General features: G+C 42.8%; 1 protein-coding gene across 4 annotated transcripts in view; it reads left to right on the top strand.

Annotated features, from left to right (window-relative positions):
- Positions 1-14,761, top strand: part of MAP3K13 (mitogen-activated protein kinase kinase kinase 13) — a 192,191-nt gene that overhangs the window by 79,811 nt on the left and 97,619 nt on the right. The window contains exon 1 of one of the 4 annotated variants that reach the window (XM_004603036.2): positions 8,471-8,717. The exons of the other annotated variants lie outside the window; for them this stretch is intronic. The gene's annotated coding sequence lies outside the window, so the exon portion shown is untranslated. Of the gene's footprint in view, positions 1-8,470; positions 8,718-14,761 lie in introns of those variants that run through there. 4 annotated transcript variants of the gene reach the window in all.

Genomic DNA, 14,761 nt, shown 5'->3' with positions numbered 1-14,761 from the left:
CCTACTTGGTCATGGTGTACAATCATTTGTGGAGTATAGAATAACATACAATGAGGCTGACACCCAAGGACAGTAGATAGAAGGGCCAGGAGGATTGCCCCATAGCTGGAAGCCTGCTTCATGAGCAGAGGGGAGAAGGCAGATGGAATAGAGAAGGGATCACTAAGAAAATGGTGTCTGGAGGAATCAGTCGGGATGGGAGCTGTGTGCCGAAAGTAGATAATGGACCAAACATGATGACATCTCAGTGCCTGTATTGCAAGCCATATGCCCAAAAGTAGAGAGAGAGTATGGGGAATATTATCTGCCATGGAGGCAGGGGGAAGGTGTGAAAGGGAGTTTATACTAAGGATATTGGTGGTGGGGAATGTGCACTGGTGGAGGGATGGGTGTTTGATCATTGTGTGATTGTAACCCAAACATGAAAGCTTGCAATTATCTCATGGTGATTCAATAAAATAAAAAAAAAAGTGGATGCCTAGGGGCCGGAGCAATAGTACAGTGGGTATTGCACGCAGCTGACTCAAGTTCAATTCCCCGGCATCCCATATGGATCCCAAGCACCGCCGGGACTAATTCCTGAGTGCAGAGCCAGGAGTAACCCCTGAGCATGACTCGATGTGACCCAGAAAGGAAAAATAAAGGTTCCTAATAATTCTTAAGAATATAAGTTTCCCTGATATTTAGTTGCAAAACAAATTCCCCATGAAAAGTGCTAAGTTGTGATACAGAGTAGGATAAATGGGCAATGATATTTAGGTAGTATGTAGCTTTATTTTTTTAATGAAATATCATTTTTTTTTCTTTTTGGGTCACACCCGGCAATGCACAGGGGTCATTCCTGGCTCATGCACTCAGGAATTACCCCTGGCGGTGCTCAGGGGACCATATGGGACGCTGGGATTCGAACCTGGGTCGGCCACGTGCAAGGCAAACGCCCTACCCGCTGTGCTATCATTCCAGCCCCTGAAATATCATTCTTTACACAAGAATCTATTTTAATTGTACCTGCAAATTGTCTTCCTTAACTATTTATTTAAAATCACTTTTATGGATGGATATTTAGTAGCGACTGGGCAACAGTAACAACAGTGAAGTGATGGTCTACTGAGGTCTTGGAATATTGAAACTTGAGTATCACTTATATCACTTGTCATCCTGTTGTTCTTCCATTTGCTCGAGTGGGCGCCAGTAACATCTCCATTCGTCCCTGTCGCATGCTAGGGTAGCCCAATGGTATCTGCTTGCTCCAGGAACACGAAGAGCCTCAAACCATTCATTCAGGGTTTTGACGAAGAAGTCTGGCCATCTTGTAGGTGGGCGGCCACGCGGTCTTTTGATATCCTATGGAATCCAGTAGGTAACAGCTCTAGACCAGAGGTCGTCTTTGAATCGCATTACATGTCCGGCCCATCTGATTTTTGACGCCTTGACAAATGAGACAGCGTCCCTGATTCTTGATTGTCGACGGAGTTGAAACTCCAGATTCCTTCTCTCACTTGAGTGAAACGTGATACTCCTAACATAGCTCTTTTGATTCCTCTTTGGGATACCGGAAGAGCATTCTCATCCTGTTTGCATAGGGCCCAGGTCTCTGAGTCGTGTTAGTGCAACTTGAGTATTAAATATAAAAATTATTGACAGAGCAAATCTGTGTGGTTTGAATACAGAGAAACAGGGTTAACATTCCGATATGAAGGCAGACTTTTAACCAGTGTTCCCAGCTCGTAATTATTTTCCTTATTATTTTCTTTTGCTCTACATCCTTGTCATTGGTCGTTTCCAGCCTTTTTGATAGAAACCATTCTCATAGGTCTGAGGTGATAGCTCATTGTAGTTTTGATTTGCGTTTCATGATTATCAGTAACATGAAACATTTTTTCATTTGTCTGTGGACTGTCAGTATGCTTCTTTGAAATGACTTATTTTTTTTATTGGGTAGTTTGATTTTGTTATTGTTGTATGATTTCTTCATATATTTTGACTGGCCACCAACCCTTTGTTGGATATATACCATGAGCAAATATCTTCTCCCAATTTCTAGGTTGTCTTTTCACCTTTGTGGCACTTTCTTTTGCTGTACAAAATGCTTTTTAATTTCATACAGTCCCATTTGTTTTTTTCTTGCTTTCGTTTACTTTGCCTGTGAAGTTTAATCTCCAAATATTTCTCTACTATAAAGGTTCTAGTGTATCATCTGTTTGTGTATTTTATGGTCTTTAGCCTAACATCTCAATCTTGAAGTTAATTTTGAGTTAATTTTTATTATATCAGTGATTTAGATCCATCCTTCCTCCCTCCCTCCCTCCCTCCCTCCCTTCCTTCCTTCCTTTCTCCCTTCCTTCCTTCCTTCCTTCCTTCCTTCCTTCCTTCCTCCCTCCCTCCCTTCCTTCCTTCCTTTCTCCCTTCCTTCCTTCCTTCCTTCCTTCCTTCCTTCCTTCCTTCCTTCCTTCCTTCCTTCCTTCCTTCCTTCCTTCCTCCCTCCCTCCCTTCCTTCCTTCCTTTCTCCCTTCCTTCCTTCCTTCCTTCCTTCCTTCCTTCCTTCCTTCCTTCCTTCCTTCCTTCCTTCCTCCCTTCCTTCCTTCCTCCCTTCCTTCCTTCCTCCCTTCCTTCCTTCCTTCCTTCCTTCCTTCCTTCCTTCCTTCCTTCCTTCCTTCCTTCCTTCCTTCCTTCCTTCCTTCCTTCCTTCCTTCTCTCTCTCTCTTTTCTTCTTTCTATGTAGGAATCCAGTTATCCTAAAACCACTCATTCAAGAGGCTTTTCTCTCTCCATTTGTGTCTGGGCTTTTTTTTTTCACAAGTTAGATGTTCATACATATATGGATTCATTTCTGAGCTCTGTGTTTTTTTGTTTGTTTTGGTGTTTGCTATCTTGGAGGATAAAACCCAGAGTCTCACACAAGTAAGGCAAGTGCTCTACACTCCTGATCCATCATCCTTTCATTATTACAGCTTTGTAATATATTCTGAAGGCAGAGAGCATGATGTCCCTATTTCACTTTTTGTTTTGTTTTGCTGCTGGGCCACATACAGTGGTACTCAGGACTTATTCCTGGCTCTGACGACTCCTTGCAGGGCTCGGGGGCCATATGGGTTGTGGGGTTCAAACCAGGTTGTCCTCATGCAAGGTAAGTGCCTTACTTACCTTGCACTATCTCCAGCCCCCATTTTTCTTCATATTTCCCAGAACTACTTTAACTATTTGATATTCTTATTTTATTTCATTTTATTTTTATCACATCCAACAGCACTCAGGGCATACTCCTGGCTCTGTGCTTAAAGGCCATGCCTAGGAGGGATCAGGGGACCCATTATAGGGAGTTGAGGCTTGAACCTTGATCAGCCCTGTGTAAGACAAGGGCCTTACCCACTGTGTTATCTCTCTGCCCCCCTATTTCATTTTATTCTAAATTTTATGGTGGGCACCATAGTTTACTGTTCATGGTAGTGTTTCTTTTTTGGGGGGGCTCATACCCATTAATGCACAGGGGTTACTCCTGTCTCATGCACTCAGGAATCACTCCTGGCAGTGCTCGGGGGACCATGTGGGATGCTGGGAATCGAACCTAGGTTGGCCTCGTGCAAGGCAAACGCCCTACCCACTGTGCTATCACTCCAGCCCCAGTGTTTCTTGCACAACACAACCCCTCGCCACATCCTCCTCCAGAGTGTCCACTTCCCTGCACCATTGTCCGAGTGTCCCCCTTCCCATTCTAATCCCGCCATCCCTCCCCTGTGGTAAGCTTCCTACAGAAGACCCGGTCTAGGTTTCTGCTGCCTTTGGGCATTTGTTATTCCCTTACTTTGTTTCTTTGTATGTCACTTACGCCATAGATCATTCTGTGTCTGCCTCTCTTCTAACTTCACTGGACATGATCCTCTCCAGATCCATCACATAGCAGCCAACTACATGGTTTTGTCTTTTCTTAAAGCCAAGTAATACTCCATTATGTACATGTACCGTAGTTTCTTTATCCAGTCATCTGTTCTTGGACAGGAGTGGTTTTCAATTATTGGGCTATTGGGAATAGTATGGCAATAAACAACGGGGTACAAATGTCCTTTCTAAATAGAGTTTTTGGGCCTGTAGGGTGGATAACAAAAAGTGGAATTGTCGGGTCATATAGGAGCACAATTTCTAGTTTTTAGATGAGCGTCTAGATTATTTTCCAAAAAGGCTGGATCAGTCAACACTCGTACCAGCAGTAAATGAGGTTCTTTCTGCCCCCCACATCCATGCCAGCACTGATTGCTTCTGTTTGTGATGTGTGCCAGTCTCATGGGGTGAGATGATGTCTCATCGTTGTCTTTATTTCCCTCATGATAATTAAGGTGGGGCATTTTTTTCATATACCTTTTAGCCATTTGTATATGTTCTGTTAAGCTTTCCCCACCATTTTTGGATGGGGTAGTTATTTATTTCTACCTGTGCTTTATATGTCTTGGTAATTAACCCTTTATCAGTTAACGTGGGCAGGTTCTCCTGTTTTAATAATGAGAAAACTGAAATGCAGTCTTGCCTGAACTAAAAAGGGGCAGAAACAGGATTTGAGCACAAATCTCCTTTTCTTTTTTTTTTAAATAACGATTTTTACTTTTTTTGTTTTTACCACTAATCACTTGTGTTTGTGAGGGAAAGCTGAATCACTACACATTCTAATTTGTAGTTATTATACTTTTTCTTCTGATATTTCTGGCCCCCAAAATGTCATTGATCTTGATACTTTGTACTTTTCTTAGATCTTGGTTCAAATGAGTCATTTTTCCCTTAAAAAATAATCATATACATACATTTATACATACCTCCAACTGGATTAGCTCATATCTTAGAGCAGAACCTTAACTTCTATTCTTAGATTTTCTTTTCTAATAATGAGTTTTTAGTGTCTTCTTGGGAACGGAGACGATAGTCATCTTGTAATCATGACTGAAACTTGAAGAGGTTCATTTGATTCTTCAAAGCGCTTACTCACCTAGATAATGGCTTTGTAGTTCTCCACACTTAGCATGCCCACATGCCGAAGTAAAAGATTACTTATAAGGATGGAAATTGCCTTTATTTCTAGAGCTGCAGTGTCCCATAGGGTGACTAAGAGCCACATAGGACTATTTTAAAATCGAAATCAATTTAAATTTCAGATTTCTCTATCACACTCGCCACGTTTTAAGTACTAAGGTGCCCCATGTGGCCCCTGAGTCAGACAGTGAAAATTATAGGACATTTCCTTCATCTCAGAAAGTTCTCTTACCGAGGGCTGCTCCGGAATGTATAGTTTTCACGTCCCTGGACCCCCGACAGCTGTCCCTAAAACAATGGCTTACCTCATGCTGACCTCTGCAGGGGTGCTATGATCTAGGGAGTTATAAAGAACTTATCTTCCCAATGATAGCCTACGATTTTTAACACAGAATTTTTTTTGTTGGCTTCATTGGTATTTCTGTGGGACAGAGAAGGAAGATAACCCAGACCACATACATCTAACTATAACGGTAAGTCCATCTAGCCAGCTTGTTTTTATCTGCCAGACTACTTCTCAACCGTCCCCTTAGGTTCTTCAATGGCTACTCAAACCATTTATAGCCTCTTCTATAGTGCAGTGTTAGAGGCCCGTCTGCTCATTGGTGGCTCTATTGTTAGTAACGATGGTGCTGCTTTTAGCAAATACGTTTTCTTTCTATAACAGATTCTACTATTTTATTGATGCGTTCTATTAGTCTGTATTATTTTGGAAGAAAAATGTATCTTTTTTAGAATGTGATTTACTGTGTTCTGCTTGGCTTTGATCGCTGTTACAAGAACTAAGTTTGCTTTCTTCATCTTTTTATTTGTGGGTTCTAAAATAGCCTGGTATGTGGACATATTGATATAGGTCACTGTGGTATCCTCAAGCCTACGGGGAATGTACCAGTAATGCATTGATCTGAAGCACTGCCAACTTACATGAGTAAACTTCTCGGCCCATCTTTTAGACAGTGTTATTTCACAATAAGCTAAGTTAGAGAAATTTGTTGAATTTTTCCTTGCCAGTGATATTCTATTGCTTGAGTATATAAAATAGTACTCTGAATCTCTGCTATGTATAAAACAGTCCTGGAAATTTTTTTTCCCAAATGAACTAAGCAATGTACACTACTTACTGAGGTTGGGTTTGAGCCCCCTGGAATTCCTGGTTCTGTGTTCAAGGATCACTCCTGACAGGACGAGGGGGTCCATATATGATGCAGGGATCAAACCTGGGTCAGGTGCATGCAAGATAAGAAACCTACTGGCTGTATTATCACTCTGACCTGAAATACGAATCTTGAAGAGATCTCTGCATTCACATGCTCACAGCAGCACTATTCACAGTACCCAAGTGTGGAAACAACCCAGGTACACAACAGGTCATAAGGAATGCATAATACAGTGGAATATTATTTAGCCTTTTAAAAGAAAATAAACCCTGCCATTTGTGACAGCATGGATGAGCCTAAAGGAACATTACACTAAAAGAAGTAAGTTAGTCACAAAAGAAAGACAAATGCTACATGAGCTCCACTTAAGTGAGATAGTTAAAACAGGTCAACTCATAGAAGAAGAGAATGCAGTCCTGCTTACCAGGGGAGAGGGCTATGGGGATTATTATTTAGTGAGTAGTGAGTCTCAGCTACACTAGAAAAAGTTCTAACCATATGTCATAGATGATAATACCTATAAGATACTGAGGTTCTCAAATTTGCTGAGACTACAGATCTCATATTAAGTGCTCTTACCCTCCCCTGCCAAAAAAAAATCTAAACAGGGGGTGAAGCGATGGTACAGTGGTTAAGGTGTTTGCTTTGCATGTGGTTGACCAGATCTGATCCCTGGCACCCCATAATGGTGGTCCCCTCATCCCCGCTAGGAGTGATCCCTAAATCAAGAGGCAAGAGTAAGCCCTGAGCATTGCTGGGTGTGGCCCCAAAACAACAACAACAACAAAAAGAAAAAAAAACCAGAAAAAACAACAACCAACTCAAATAAACAGTCCCCTCAAAGAAATAGAAGGAACTCTGGGAACTGTGGGCAGTGACCATGGTATGGAACATACACGGGTATACCTACGAGGTCATGAAATTGTCACATAAAAAATGTTCAGTATGATGAGGGGTAGAGGAGAGAGAGAGAGAGAGAGAGGAGGGAGGGGGAAAGAGAGAGAGAGAGGAAAAGCGCCTGCCATGGTGGCAGGCTGGGGTGGGGGTGATGGGAGGGAACCTGGGGACCGTGGTGCTGGGAAATGTACTCTTGCCTCCCCACAGAGGCAGGCTGGGGAGGGATGGGGGTGGAACACTGTATGACTGAAACCTAACCATGAACAGCTTTGTAAGGGTCTATCCCACAGTGATTAAATTAAAAAAAAAATTAGTTTTTTAGTTTGCAGTTTGGAGAGCCAGAGCAATAGTACAGACGGGGCACTTGCATTGCATGCAGCCCTCAGGTTTGATCTCCAGCACTACCAGGAGTGATTCCTGAGTGCAGAACTAGGAATAAGCCCTCAGCACCACCGGTTGTGGGCCAAAAACAAACAAAAAGGTGCAGGGGTTAAGGGATGTGGGTGTTTGTTTGTTTTTTAATATGTCAGTTATATCTCAGTAAAGCTAGCACATTTTAAAAATTAGAACAAAATCAAATGTTTCTTTGGGTTTCTTTGGGTGAACTTAGCACAGCTGTTTTTGTTGTCAATAAAACAGCTTACTAAAACCAAATTTGCTCGAAGAATCCCGGAGTAGGTTTGGAACTGTCTTAATTGAATGTTAGGAGTTTAATAAACCAATGAGGAAGTGTTCAGCCTTATTTAAACGAGGCTTGGAGAAGTCTTCCTCGTCTACTTCTCTCGCGCCCTATAGGTCTGCAAGATGATATTGTGCTCGGAAACAGTTGCATTATATAATTTTGTCATCTTTCTATTTTCCCCGTCGCTAGGTTACCATTTCCATTCTATTCCCCTTCTCTTTTGCTTTTACGGGGTGCGCAGCGCTTCTGACTCCGGCTCTCCTGTTTTCGCAGCGTTTCCCCTGACTTTGATTTTTTTTTCCCCCATCACAGCAACTCAGGCACGTTTTCTTTTACCCCTTCCTTTGAAACAAAACAGCGCTCCGTGAATAAAGGGTCCTTACTTCTCCCCTAGGATGCGCTGACACAGATAGCACGGAGATTTCGCTTTAGAGTCCCTCTTAGAATGATAATAATAATAATAATAATAATAATAATAATAATAATAATAACAGGCTTATCTTAGGGGGTGAGCACCCGCTCCACATCATGCACACCTTCTCTCGCGCTCGCTCCCCGGCGCCCCGCACCCCGCCCGCCCGTCGGTCCGTCTGTCTGGGGGCAGCATCAGATGCCTGATTGGCGGGGCTGTGTTTATTCTGGGCCCGGATTCCTCGTAAAAGGAGGCCGGCCCTGGCTGCCCGCCGCCCATTGGCCCAGCCTCGGCGGGGCCCGCCCTCCCCTTGCCCCGCACACGCCGCGGCCGAGTCGGTGCGGAATCCTAAAGCGGCCCCGGTTTACATCCATTCATGAATCCGTGACGTCAGCAAGCCCGGGGCCCCTCTGCGGTGGGCCGGAGGGCCGTGCGGGTGGAATCCCGCTCCCTGCTCTCCCCCGGACCCCGCCGCGCGTCCTGGACTCACCCTTGCATCTTTTCGGGGCTGCCCGGAGCCATGGAGCGGCATGTGTAGGAATTCTTCATCCTTGTGAGTATCACAGCCCGGTGGGTTCCCCCCCATCCCCACCCCCGCCCCGGGTGGTTGGTTTGTTGTGTAGCCCCCCCTCCTCCTTCCCCTTCTGTTTCATCAGCGTTGATTTCGCAAGGACAGAGGGGGACTGTGCGTGTGTGATTGGAGGTGATTCCGAGGCTGATGGGGCTGTGCAGGAGGCAGACCCAGCGGGGCGGGCAGGGAGAAACCCGAAACCCCGTTACTGAAACTGACAGCTGGTTCCCTGTGCACGGAGACGTGGACATTTCTCATTGAAGGCTCTGCACGGTACCTCTGGGTGCTGGCCGGGCTCCCCTTAAAGAGGGACTTCTGAGAACCGCGATGTGCACGGGCTTAGGAGGAAGCCAAAACAGCAGGAAGGCGCGGGGCGGGGGTGGCCCTGCCAGCGAGAGCCAGCAGGTTCTGTCCTGCTGAGGACGCGGCTCCCTTGCTGCCCTCCTTTCTCTCTTTCTCACCCTTCACCTTGCCTTTGTGCAATAATTGTGTAACAGTCATTATCTTGGAACTGCAATTTGGGAGAGATGAATACTTGTCCAACCCTTTTTTTTTTTTGTCAAAAGCTTTTTATTATGGGAAACTCTTTTATATTAGTGCTATTTTTATACGCATTTGAGTTCTTTGTCACTCTGGGCCCGTTTGATGTATATGTGCAAAGACCTAAAAGCGTGCACCAGAGGCAAAGGGCGGGGGGAGTGATCCATAAATTCGGCTTTTTCAACATTTCCCTTCATGACAAGGAGGAAGCGATTCTCACTACGATTCCTATTCCATAATTGTAGTGTGTAGTCCTGCACCTGTGTGGTTCTTCTGCATGAACCTGCAGCCGAGAGTTTTTTCCACCGTGTCTGGGAAACCAGGAAAAGTTCGGATGTGTTTTAGATATTAAATTGGGTTGCTTGTTTGGAGTTTGAATTATAAGTGTTTGTAGTTAAGTTTGTTTTCTGAGGTTCTGGTTTGTTCTGGTGAAAGCTGGGACGGCCAAGAGGAAGGTGGGAACAAGTGCTGTTAAGAAATAGCCCGACCCCAATAGTTTGGTAAGGGCTCCGCTTGAAGCGTTTATATTCCAGTCTGCGGAAGTACTTGTGGTTCTTTCCAAAAAGAGAAAAAAGAAAGATTTCTTTCTTTTTTGTGGAAAGAACCACAAATACTTCAAGGCTGCTTCTCTTTCTGCCTTGACATGCTTACCTCTGATGATCAATATATTTAGTCTTGAGATTATGTCTCTTTTCTCAGGAAATAGACTCTAAATGATAGCTCCATTGATGCCTTTGAATTATTCTTTGTAATGAACCATTCCAGCTGGAAATTCATTTCATTTCACAACAACCATACCTGAGGATTGAGACCTGTCTTTCCTCTCTCACCTTGGCATGGCCTCACTCACTTTGCTTTTCTGTGTGCATCTGAACTCACCGAGCTCTAGGGAAAAAAAAACTTTCTCGTAGATAACCAAACCAGGGTATTAGTCCAGTTCTCAGACACCCATACTTTCATATTTTGCTATTTTTAATCAAGTTGAACAAATGACAAAATTCCCTCTATTTATAAATACACAGTATTTACTTTTGTAAAGAAAATCTTCAGAGAGATCTTGTTGAAAGAAGCAATTTCAAAAGTATTCTAAATTAGTAAGGTCTTCTAGAGTGCTGGTAGATTTTAAAAAAAGACTAAATTCTTAGGATATTTTCAAATATATTTATGTAATCAAGCTTAAATGTGTCAACAACTCATATACATTTTGACAAGAGAGCTTTATTTCCATGAAAGAAATAGTCTACACTGTGGATTTATTAAAGTTAAACTATCCCTTTACTGCACAGAGTAGAGAGAGAATATCTCTCTCTCTCCAGTCCTAGTGGCTATATTCTTGCTAATATTTATTTTCATGTATAGTGTACTTGTAGGGGACAAAACAACAATAACTCTTAATTGTTTAATATCAAACAATAAAATCCTGTGTATCAGTCACTGCCAATAGATGGCTTTCTGTTTAAAAATTGAAGCTACTCCAGAAGTAGGAATTAATTTATTTAGTAAACAAAGTCAGTCAAACCAGAGCCATGTCCTGGGGAACTAGCAAAAGAATAGCTCCTGAGGGCCAGAGGCCGTGTTCACTGGGTAGATGAGGGAACAGCCGCTCAGGTGATGGCCAAACCGGTCAGTTTGGTTTGCACTGTCTACCTGTGAGTCTCTCTGCTACGCCACAGCAGAATTCCTTGTCTGGGGAATTCAAAAGAGCCAGATTGGCCAAGATGGTCAGTCCTGCCAGCTGGCATTCAGAATTGCAATCCCTCCTGCAATCTTGATTTAAAAAAAAAAAAAAAAAGGAATTGCCTAGTGGGGGCTGGAGCTGTAGAGTAGGTAGGCCAGTTGCCTTGCACTAGACCAACCTGGGTTCGAGCTCCAGCACCTCTTATGGTCCCCTGAACTCTTCGAGAGTGATCCCGAGCACGGTGCCAGGAGTAAGCCCTGAGCACCACCAGATGTGGCCTGAAAAAAAAAAAACCAACAAAAACAAATTGCCTAGGAACTCTTTACTTTTCAGAGACGGTGGAAGGGGGGGGGGGCGTTTTAGGGGCTGGAGCGACAGTACAGTGGGGAAGGTGCTTGCCTTGCACATGGCAGACCTGGGTTCAATCCCAGCACCACATATGGTCCCCAAAGTCTGCCAGCAGTGATCCCTGCGTGCAGAGCCAGGAATAAACCCTGAGCACTGCTGGATGTCATTCCATAATAAAATAAAACAAAAAAGAAAATGGCAGTTTAAAGATAACACATCCCTGCTGTGTCGGTTATTGTTCCGTAAAGATTGAATAAAATAAAGATTTGGAGGATATAGGCATTACCTCTAAACTAGAAGTAGATTTATGTTTAGAATTACCTGAGATATTCTCTCTCTCCCTCTCTCTCTATCCTCCTCATCTTCTTCTTCCTTCCTCTTCCTTACTTTCTTCCCTCCTTTCTTCACCTTTCTCAGTCTTCTCTCTTCAGTAGTTTTTACTATGATCATAGAGTTGTTCAGTCACTAAAATGTATTTTAAAATATTTTTCTCGGTGCCAAAAAGGAACAGCATACCCACTGGCAATATTACTTCTCATTTCTTCTTAACCTCGTAGGCAAGCTCTAATCTACTTTCTATGTATGTATACATATATTTGCCTATTCTAATCACCTCATACTATTGAAATTGTGTGGCATTTTGGTCTTTTTGACTAGTTTCTTTCACAGGATTTTCAAGGTTTGTCTGTTTTATCCGTGTATCATTGCTTCATTCCTTATTATGGAATAATAGGCCACTCTAGAGCTACACCACCCTTTACTTATCCATCAGTTAACGGATGTTTGGGTTGTTTCCACTCTTTGGCATACTACTCATGCTGCTCTGTATATTGGTATAGAAGTATTTTTAAAAATTTTTGTTGTTTAAATTGTGTCACTGTGAGATACACAATTACAAAGCTGTTCATGATCAGGTTTCAGTCTTACAATGATCTAACACCCATCCCTCCACAAAGTCCATTTCCCACCACCAATGACCCCAGTACAATTTTTTTTTTACAAATACAGGTTATCAGTTCTCTTGAGTATGTATATACTTAGAAATGAAATTGCTGAGTCTTATGATAGCTATTTATCGTTTTAAGGAAACATCAAACTTTTTTTCATAATTTAAAATTTCTTTATTTTGTTTTAAGTCACCGTAAATTACAAAGTTATTCATGACTGGGTTTCAGGAATAGTCTTTCAACACCAATTCCTCACCAGTGTCCACTTCCCTCCATCAATGCCCCCCCACCCGCCCCATTTCTCTCCCACCCATCAGCCTGCCTCTATGAGAAGCACTTTCAGTATATTTTTTTCTCAAACTCTTTCTAAAGCAATGATCTAGGGATATGAGTGATAATATAGCAGGTAGGATGCTTGCCTTGCATGACCCTAGTTCAATATCCAGCACCGTCTATGGGTCCCCAAGCCTGCCAGGAGTGATCACAGAGCCAGGAGTAAGTCCTGAGCACTGCCAGGTGTGGCCCAAAAACCAAAAATTAAAAAAAAAATGAAGCAACTGCATAACTTTATATTCCAGCAGAAAGGTCTGACAATTTCAGTTTCTTCATATCCTCATAAACACTTGTTATTTTTCTCTCCTTTTAACTAGAGTCATCTCAGTGAGTTTGGTATTCAAGGGTATCTCATTGTAGCTTACATTCTCCTGATGTAAGAAATGATGTTTAGAATATCGTTTTTTCTTTTCACAGTTACAAAGTACAAAGTTGTTCATGATTGAATTTCAGTCTTATCACATTCTGTACCTGTACCTTTACAAGTATACATTTCCCACATCAGTGTCCCAGTCTCCTTCCAACACCCCCATCCCCCATCTCTGTGGCAGGCACTTTTCTTCTCTCTTCCCTCCTTTCCTCTCTCCCTCCTTCTCTCTCTCTGTCACTCTCTCTCTCTGTCTCTCTCTGTCTCTCTCTCTCTCGTTCTCTCTCATGCGCTCTCTCTGGAGGACTATGGTTTGCAATACAGATACCAAAAGATTATCATGTATATCCCTTTACCTACCAGGAGTGATCCCGGAGTGCAGAGCCAGGAGTAAGGCCTGAGCATGGGTAGGTGTGGCCTAAAAAAAATATGTTTTTAGGCGGGGTTCGACGGACACTAATATTTATGAAGCAACTTCTACATGAGGATTTAAACCAGGGTGCTAGTGAAGCATCTTAACCCTGTATCTCTCCTCCCTGCCTCCACCAGCTCCATTGTTCTTCCCCTTCCCTTGTTTTCTGTGTACTTCATAGCCTTGAAGTACATAGTCCTGAAGTACACACATAGACATTCTGAGTCCTCTCCAAGAATTATAGGTCTAGATTGGCATGAGTATAAGAACTTAGCAGTGGTCTAGACGGGACTAGGGTAATATAAATGGGAGGATGAAGGTTCAGTATTAGTATAGTAGGTGGAGTGGAAGATAAAAGGCTTAGGGTAAGTAGGAATTATCATGTGATAAGTAATCATGGAACCCAGACTGGTAATACTCTGCAGCCCCAAAGCAATCAGGAATAATCCAAGGAGAACTGAGGGCCAATATACTGAGTATGAGATAAGTTTTAAAAGCAATAGCAGTAAGATGACAGTAAGATCATAGTAGGAAAAACAATTTATAAAACCAAACTAGCATGTATACAAGTATTAACAGTCATAGAATCAAATCTTGACCATGTGCTTGAGCGATTGAGGTAAAAATAGTGAAAAAATCCACACAATTTCTTCTTGTTCTTCTTTTTTTTTTTTTTTCATTTTGGGTCACACCTGGCAATGCACAGGTGTTAATCCTGGTTCTGCTCTCAGGAATTACTCCTGGTGGTGCTCGGGGGACCATATGGGATGCTGGGAATTGAACCCGAGTCGGCCGCGTGCAAGGCAAACGCCTTACCCGCTGTGTTATCACTCCAACACCATCATCATCTTTCTTCTTCTTCTTTTGTTCTTCTTCCCCTTCCTCCTCCTTCTTCTTTTTCTCCTCCTCTTCCTCTTCTTTTTCCTCCTTCCTTCTCCCCCACCCTTTTCCCCTCCCCCCTACCCTTCCTCCTCCTCCTTTTTCATTTTTTATTGAGACTTATTTAGAAACATGTAAGGGGGAGAAAGGGAGAAGTGTGTGGTCAAGAGGGAGAACACAGACATCTCCAGAGTGGAAATAAGCAATCAAAGAAACACAGAGGCAAGCAAGCAAGATATGTGTTCAAGGGAGAACATGGTCTTCAAGAGCAAGCCAATTTTCTGCCATCTTAGAAACCTATTTTAGGGAAATGCAAATAACAAATAAGTAATTCAGTTTAAAGAGTGATATTTGTTAAGCAGGAAAATTAGCTTGTTTACAGTAGAAATGGCATCTGCAACGGTATGTTCATTGTAGAACTGTTCACAATAGCCAGAATCTGGAAACAACCGAAGTGCCCGAGAACAGACGATTGGTTAAAGAAACTTTGGTACATCTACACAATGGAATACTATGCAGTTG

Source organism: Sorex araneus, chromosome 2 (genome assembly GCF_027595985.1).
Source record: "Sorex araneus isolate mSorAra2 chromosome 2, mSorAra2.pri, whole genome shotgun sequence".
Lineage (NCBI taxonomy): Eukaryota > Metazoa > Chordata > Mammalia > Eulipotyphla > Soricidae > Sorex > Sorex araneus.
The sequence above is the reverse complement of the archived record's forward strand: the minus strand, read 5'-3'. Positions and strand labels throughout refer to the sequence as shown.